The following is a 7,439-nucleotide window of genomic DNA, read 5'->3' on the forward strand; positions in this document are numbered from 1 at the left end:
AGAAAGATGAGGCATTTGGTGGCAATGGATCCACAGGGAGGGACCTGGGGCAAGAGTCAGAAGCGCTGTCTGAGTCTCAGTGCCTGAGCCTTCACCGTTGACAGGACCTTGTGTGAGTTATCGCCTCTCTTCCCTCCTCAGCTACCAAAGAGAATTGTACCAGGGGGCCAGGTCAAAGAGGGTATGGTACCTGGATTGAGTAACAACTATATTCCAGGCACTATGCCATCTGCTTTACTTGCATTTTTCCCTTTTTGTCAAGCACTTTTGCTCAAGTGGCCTTCATGGTGCAAAATCCAGCATCTTGTGAAAGAACAATATTGGGGATCTAAATTAGATGGTAAGGAGGTAAAGAAATCCTCTCTGAGAAATTACATTTAAAGGGTAACCTGAAGTGTGAGTAGGAGAGAGCTAGGGTGGGAGAGAATTCCAGGCGGGGAGGGGCAGCATGTGCAAAGGCCCTAGGGTGGGAAATAGTTTGGCCCTTTTGGAATGGAGAGAGGCCAGTGTAGCAGAGTGAGTGTGAGAGACAGAGTGGCCCCAGATAGGACTAGTAAGGAAGGCGGGGGCCAGAGCACACAGGACCCTCTAGGCCATGGTCAGGAGTTTGCATTTTACCTGCAGAGCTCTGGCAAGGCACTGGAGAGTTTGGAACCGGGTGAGAGTCCACTTGCTTTTTGGTAGCCAGGAAGTTATTGGACTCTGAGAGTAGAAATACCATCCTTCCTTGCAAACAGAGCAGAGCAGCCATGAAGAGCAGGCTTGTGGATAGAGCCTGTGTTGCTGAGGTGACAGGACTGTGTCCCTGTTACTATGGAAACCTGATGTATGGCTAGTGACAGGCTGTGGGCTGGCAAGTGAGACTGCTGATTCTCCCACCCCTGTGAATGTATTGCATAAGGTAAAGAGGTCTGGGGGGCTGCTGATCCTTCATCAGTCTATAAGCCTTGCTAAGGGAGGACAGAGGTCACTGAGACACACAGCCCACTTTCCTTGTCTGGGTCGGAAACACCTAGAAATTCCTTTTTCAAAAAAAGATTTATTTATTTATTTATTTGAGAGAGAGAGAGAGAGAGAGGTGGGGAGGGGCAGAAGGAGAGGGAGAGAGAGAATTCCCAAGCAGATTCCCTGCTGAGTATGGAGCTCCAAGTGGGGTTCAGTCCCATGACCCTGAGATCATGACCTGACCTGAAATCAAGAGTTGGACGCTCAACCGTCTGAGCCACCCAGGTGCACCTGAAACACCTAGAAATTCTTATGTTCATGACAAGAGACCCATATTCCTTTATGACATTTTTTCTATTATAATAATAATACTCAGGCACAGTTCCTGATCATTTGATGTTCTTTAAAAGATACTATTATTATTCACTCAGGGCATAACATTTTCCCTTAATGAACTGTAATTCAGAAGGAATATAGACCACATTTATTTAAATTTTAGCTGTATCCACTGAACATTGTATTTTTTGCATTTTTTTCTATCATAAACTATGTGAAGCTAGTTATCATTCCTACATTAATTTTAGTGGAACAAAGAGTTAGACAAATATGTTTTAAGTGTATTTTGAATACCATTTTTATACTTCTCCTCAGTACCCTTACTGCCTATCAGAATACCTTCCACATATGCTATTTCATAATGGATTATAAATAGAAATAATTTATGTGCAGTTTAAAATGCCTCATAGCCACAGTGAAAGTCTCTTACCTGACCAGTATTCCTCCATCCTGTTTCCCAAAGGTAGTCACTGCTATCATTTGATTTTACTTGGTATTCATTTTTCTATGCATACTGAAATATACATACATGAATAGATACATTGCTCTTTTCATCAGTTGATTTATTTTTCAGATATGAAGTTGGAATCACAGAATTAACACTGATCTACTTATGTTCTTCATTTAACAAATGACTATTTTTTTTAAAGATTTTATTTATCTTTTTGACAGACAAAGAAACAGTGAGAGAGGGAACACAAGCAGGGGGAGTGGGAGAGGGAGAAGCAGGCTTCCCACCAAGCAGGGAGCCCGATGCAGGGCTCGATCCCAGGACTCTGGGATCATGACCTGAGCTGAAGGCAGATGCTTAACGACTGAGCCACACAGGTGCCCCACAAGTGACTATTTTTAAAATTATTTTCATTAAGTTATGATTTAGAAAAAAATTCACTCCTTTTTGTATACAGTTCCATTAGTCTTGAAAAATACATACAGTTGTGTAACCATCACTACAATCAAGATATACAAGAGTTCCATCTTGTCAAAAAATTCCCCTGTTCCCTTTGTAGTCACCCATTCTCCCCATCCCAACCCTGACCACAAACAATTTGTTTTCTGACCCTGAAATTTGATAGCTGTAGGTTTTCATTTTGTCTTTTCATTTAAATTATGTTCCATATATTTTTTTATTTTTCTTGAGACTTACTATTTGACCCATGAGTTATTTAGATATGCGTTGTTTCCAAGTTTTTGGAGATTTTCCTGTGATCTTTCTACTACTGATTTCGAGAGTTTCATTTCATTATTGTCAGATAACACATTCTGTTTAACTTCAATTCTTTAAATTTGTTAAGGTTTGTTTTATGATCCAGGATATAGTCAATCTTGTTGAATGTTCCATGTGCATTTGAAAAGAGTGTGTATTCTGGGTGCCTGGGTGGCTCAGTCGTTAAGCATCTGCCTTCGGCTCAGGTCATGATCCCAGAATCCTGGGATCCAGCCCCACATCGGGCTCCCTGCTTGGCAGGAAGCCTGCTTCTCCCTCTCCCACTCCCCCTGCTTGTGTTCCTGCTTTCGCTCTCTCTCTCTGTCAAATAAATAAATAAAAATCTTAAAAAAAAAAAAGAGTGTGTATTCTGCTGTTTTGGGGTGTTCTATAAATGTCAATTAGATCCAGTTGGTTGATGGCGGTATTCAGTTCATCTATAATCTTGCTGATGTTTTGCCTACTAATTCGGAGAGAGGAATGTTGAAGACGCCAATGATAATTGTGGATGTGTTTATTCTATCACTTTTGCTGCATGTATTTTGAGATTGTTGTTAGATATAATACAGTACACATTTAAAATTATTATATCTTCTTGGTGAATTGACTGACCCTCTTTGTCTCTGGTAATTGTGTATGCTTTCAAGTCTAAATTGTCTGATAACGTAGATGCTCCTGCTTTCTTTTGATCGATGTTTGCATGGTATATTTTCATTCATCCTCTTACTTTTAAGCTACCTGTATCATTATATTTGAAAAGAGTTGCTTGTAGACAGCATATAGTTGGGTCTTCTTTATTTTGTTCTTTAAATCCATTCTGACAGTCTCAGTCATTTGGTTATGTATTTAGACCATTGACAAATAATGTAATTATTGATGTTTCAATTTAGATCTATTACATTTCTATTTTTTTTTGTCCTCTCTGTTTTTCATTATCCTGTTTCCTCTTTCTTGCCTTTTGGCTTATTTGAATGCTTTTTAGTATTGTGATGTTGAATATATCTTTGTATAACATTTTTGCGGATGTTCTATGGATTACAAACTACCTACTTAATTTCTCATAATCTATTTAGAATCAATACTTTACCACTTCAACTGATAATAGAAACCTCACCTTAATGGTCCCCTTACCCTCCCCCTTTATGCTATATTAGCTTTATTTATTATATCTACACTGAAATCTACACAGTTATCAATTATACCTACGTTATTGAAAACTCCCCAATGTTATATTTTGCAGTATTTTTCTAATATTTACCATGTTTTTTGAAGCCCACAGAGCAGTATCTCCACATTCACTTCCTCCCAAGATCTCCAAGAGACCCAAATTGGGGTAGTAAGCAGTGGGAATGAAGACTTGCCTTTCACAGTGGTTTAAAATTCACAATAACATCTGGGACTCCTGGGTGGCTCAGAAGGTTAAGCATCTGCCTTAGGCTCAGGTCATGATCCCAGGGTCCTGAGATAGAGTCCCACGTTGGGCTCCCTGCTGAGCAGGGAGCCTGCTTCTCCCTCTCTCTCTGCCTGCTGTTCTCTCTCTCTCTCTCTCAAATAAATAAATAAAACCTTTTTAAAAAAACAAATAAAATTCACAATAAGAGTATAATTTAAAAGTAACAGAGGTCGTTATTAATAAGTTAAACAACACTTTGGGCAGCATCAAATGTCAGTGCCCAGAGAGATTAGAGCATTCAGAGCCTTGGCAGCTTCAGGACACAATGGGGAAAACTTTAGAGTAATTCCAGGTTCCACTACCGAACAGGCTTTCAGAGCAGTTTCCCCGATTTACTTAACCTCTCCTAACTTCTTATCATGATCTGAATTACAGGATTAAATTGGTAACTTGAATAAGTGTTAAGATTAAAGGAGAAACTACAGGGTGCCTGGCTGGCTCAGTCTTGATCTTGGGGTCTTGAGTTCAAGCCCCCCATTGGGTGTAGAGCCTATTTAAAAAAAAAAAGATTAAAGGAGGTTACAGTTTAGAATACCATTTGTTTACATTAATTTTATAAACATTAATTTCGTACCCTCCATATCCTCTTTCCCAGAGAAAACACCTGTTCTGACTGATCCTTTTCTATTTATCATCTTAAAAACCAACAACAATCCACATAGCCAATTCTCTTGATCTTTGGTGCAGGATTTCATTTCTGTAATCATCATCATCATCATCATCATCATCATCATCATCACCATCACCATCACCGTTACCATCGTTGTCACCACCAAGAGTGACTGTTGAGTGAGTACCCATGGGGAAGTTTAAATGACCTGTCCCTAACTCCTGGTGGCCCATCAGATACATAAAAGGTCACTGTGTATATGAAGTGTTCGTCAACCTTCTTTCATTATCGCCCCCCTCAAGGAGTCTTTTCAGACATTTTCTTGCTGAATCACCTGCAACCCCACTCCCCAGTGGAATATGACATTTTTAAGACCACAAATGTAGTTTATCTGTTTGTATACTGTGGTCCCTTGAAGGTTCACAGACCATTGTAATATCTATGAAAATTCTACCCCCAAGAACCAATCTTGAGCCCCTTGGGGGGCGATGTCACCTCTGTTGAGAATGCATGATATATTGTAATTAGGAGAAAAGCTGGAATCCCATTCTTTCTTCATCTATCTCTGGATCCATACTAGAAAAATCTATCACATCTAGATGCCCAGCCTTGATGGACCATCCACGGAGTCACACCCTGTGTTTATGGAGCACAGCTTGTGTACCTACTCCTGAAAAGACCTGTAGACCTCCAACCTCTTCCCTCTCTGAGAGAATACTTCCTTCTCCGTGTCCTCACAGGCCTTTTCCTCCCTACAAGGTACAAGCAGCCCAATCATTTCCATAAATTTAACTTTTCACAAAGGATGAAAGAAACACAGGCTTCAGACAGCTTCTGCTTCCAGTCCCCTCACCAACCTCCCCTGAAGCAGGGGAAAGAGGCACCAAGCCTGGCTCCCTGCAGCAAGGAGGGTAAACACCAGGAGAACAGAGATTAACCACCTCAACAGAATGTGTCCTGATACCTTTGCTAAAACTTGCCACCAGCGACTAACAGTGCCCAGACTGCCAGGTCCCATCCCTGACTCTGGCAGTGGGCATGGGGAACAATCTCTTTGTCATCTGTGTCTGTGCTTAGGAGCATGTGCTTTGGAATAACATACATCTATGAAGAGAGAATAGTGATACCTCACTAGCAGGGCTATTGTGAGATTAAATCCCACCACTAACATGAAGAACCTGGATCTTGGCCCCTCAAAACAGTCTGTTCCATAAATAGTAACTATCTTTCCTCTTTGAAACAGGGAATTGGTCCTGACCTTCCCTGTCACCCAAGGCCCCTTAACCAGATTGTACCTCAGAATCACTTTGGGGATCCTTCTCTAAACCCTCACACGAATTTCCCTTGTTGGTAAAAATAAGACTTCTGTATTAAGGCCGTTCAAATCATTAAGTCATAGTAATATGGGCCTCAGAAAATGAATATGCTCATTTGACATAGGCTCCTCTCCTAGGGTTGCCAGATTTAGCAAATAATGTACAGGATGCCCAGTTGAACTTGAATTTCTGGTAAACAAAGTGACATTGCATGTGAAATACTTACACAAAAATTATTTGTTAGTTATCTATAATTCAAATTTAACTTGGTGTCCTGATTTTATCTGGCAACCGTGCACAAGTAAGACTCTGTGGAGGAGAACCAAGGTGCCCCAGTGAACAGCCCCAGCTGAATCCCCAGCAACAATGAACACCAATGGCCCACGTGAGTGATTGGATGTCCCAGCTGAGTGGAGCCTCCGGATGACTGCAGCCCCGGGTGACAAATATCACATGGAGCAGAAAACAACCTAGCCCACAGAATCCTGAGGGATAAAAATTGGCTATTGGTGGTGTTTGTTAAACAGAAATGGATATCCAAAACGTGCTTTTAGTGAACTCTCTTTTTTTTTTTTTTTGTGGTCTATAATCATTGGATATGACAGGGATTTGGTTATTCTTGAAAGTTTGGTAGGACTTAGTTATAATTTTGGCTATGGTTAGTGTGTGAGTTTAAGTGTGGGTATAGATTTTGAACATTTCCTCAATTCCTTCTTGAAGGGATTTCCAACAAAAATTTTCATGATATATGATTGTCATCCTATTCTTGGAATTTAGAAATTTATTCCAATCCCCTTCTACAAGAAGAGATTCCCCTGCAATCATGCTTGTCAAGGAAATGATAGGGTAATGCTTCAAGCTGCTCCCTGAGACACATGGAGAACCATATCCTCAGAAGGTGGCTTGGTGAGTACGTAATTAGAACAAGGACTATTTAATCATCTCAAGAAGTTTTCTCAAAGAAACTGTCCTGAAATACTTTTTCCTGCTATAGAGAGAGCCTCACAAGGAAGCCACTCTTCTTGAATACACATAGAACTCCTTCATCAGACAGCAGATACATATGCATTGCAGTCCTTGCCCTTTCTGACTGTCCTTGTGCAGCACTGCTGGATAGTAATGTTTGCCCAGTTCTGGGGTTCATTAATAGGAAGCCTAATTCCCTTGTGGCAAATCTAAGCCACATTCTCCAATATCATCTTTATAAAAAATAAAGTAGATATACTTTTATCCTTATTATTTTTATCACATTTTTAGGTGGTTTAGAACTCAGATATGGAGAAGGGGTGTATTTTGGAGATCCCTTAAAGGCCCAAACATTTTGGAACAAGACCATAGGAACACCTGGGGAGACAAGACACAGAAAAGGGGAGAAGAGCTGGGAGTCTATTTTTAGACCCATCCTTGAGGGCAGAGGAAAATATGTGCTCCATAAGGGCAGCTTGCTACAAGAGTTTTGAAGGGAGAGGGCTTGGGCTGTGCAACCCATTTGTCCTTCCAACCTCATTAATCAGGTAAGTGATTCTCTTGAGACGGAAGCAAGTGTGTTTGGTTATAGATGTCCCTACACCT

Source organism: Leptonychotes weddellii, chromosome X, assembly GCF_054177405.1.
Source record: "Leptonychotes weddellii isolate Sample4059 chromosome X, ASM5417740v2, whole genome shotgun sequence".
NCBI lineage: Eukaryota > Metazoa > Chordata > Mammalia > Carnivora > Phocidae > Leptonychotes > Leptonychotes weddellii.